Here is a 1,406-nt window from a genome sequence, read left to right on the forward strand (position 1 = left end):
AAAAAAAAGTTAATTACGATATGGTAAGGTTAATACCGGAGTTTAAAGCCATGAACCTGCTGCTGTTTATAAAATGTGTGGGATTGGTAGTGTTTCGGTTAGAAGTATTGGGTTAAGTTCGGGTATTGATCGGCTGTATTTCATAGTCCCGTTAACAGTGTTGTGTTTTAAGTTTTTTAAAGTGTCATTAATTTGGCTTTGCCAATTGTGGGTGACCCTTTTTGTAGTGGAAAACTATGTTGTTAGTTTTTTGGTCTCTTATGCTCTAGTGGTTTGATAAATAACTTGTCTGTCAAGCAATATGTGAACCTTTAACTTATTTTGTTTCAGCGAATTGATGTATAATATCATATTTCTTTGACTGTTTTGAAGCATTTTACAGTGGATGTGCAAGAGCCTGTTCACATCATCCCATCTGCTAAGCTGATTGTAAACCGGACTGCTTCTGAAGACTATAAGGAAGCTCATGGGATACACCAGTGGCGGAGAGACGACCAAGAGTTGGTTTCCAACATTTATTTGTTCAAATAGCTCACAAAGGTTGATTTGTTTTCTTTCTTTTCTCAATTACAATGCCCTTTATTTTCTGATTGAAATTTTGTGAATGAAATTACAAAAACATACATAAAATATATTTTTGCATTGAACTTTTAAGAAAAAGAAATATATATATAGCCTTCGAAATCATTTTTACTCATATATCCTATACAACTTCAAAAACCAACCACCAAAAGAAAACCAAACTCCTAAGAAAAGAGTGAGCAAATTTGGTGGAGAAAACGGACAAAAAAACCATCCAAAGTAAAGTAAGCAGCTTGATGCTGCACTCAGCATGTGCTCGCAACTTCCGCAACACCGTTTTGTGATATCTCTTCAGCCACTTCTGCTATCACACTGGTTTCTTTAGATTTGTCTTTTGGTGTTGCCTTTTTGTCACTGGCAGTAAAAGATTGCTGAAAGATAAACAATCTCCATCAGATATTTATCTAGATAAGAGCACCACACTATGACTTTTGTTGTTTTTACCTGTCTTTTATACAGCTGGTGTTTCTTTTTCCCGTCTTTGATTATATTTTCACAATTCTCATAGAAGACAAAATCATTGAGTATGCATGTCTTGTATGCATGTCTTGCTCACATATTCCTTAAAAATTTTGATTACTTTGACTCATTGCTCTATCTTTACCTGCCCATTTCAAAATCCACAGAAACTAAAATTTAATTTTTTTTCACATGACAGGGAGAAACTAAGAAAGGAAACCAGAAGACTCTCTGACCTCCTGTGTATCACGGCTATTAGTAACAGGCTTGTTCTCATTATTCTCAAGCGTAATATGCCTCAAGGAACTATTCGGATATCTTTAATGATGTGACACTTAACAGGGAAGCAACCAACCCACTTGTCC

Source organism: Brassica oleracea, chromosome C2 (genome assembly GCF_000695525.1).
Source record: "Brassica oleracea var. oleracea cultivar TO1000 chromosome C2, BOL, whole genome shotgun sequence".
Taxonomy (NCBI): domain Eukaryota; kingdom Viridiplantae; phylum Streptophyta; class Magnoliopsida; order Brassicales; family Brassicaceae; genus Brassica; species Brassica oleracea.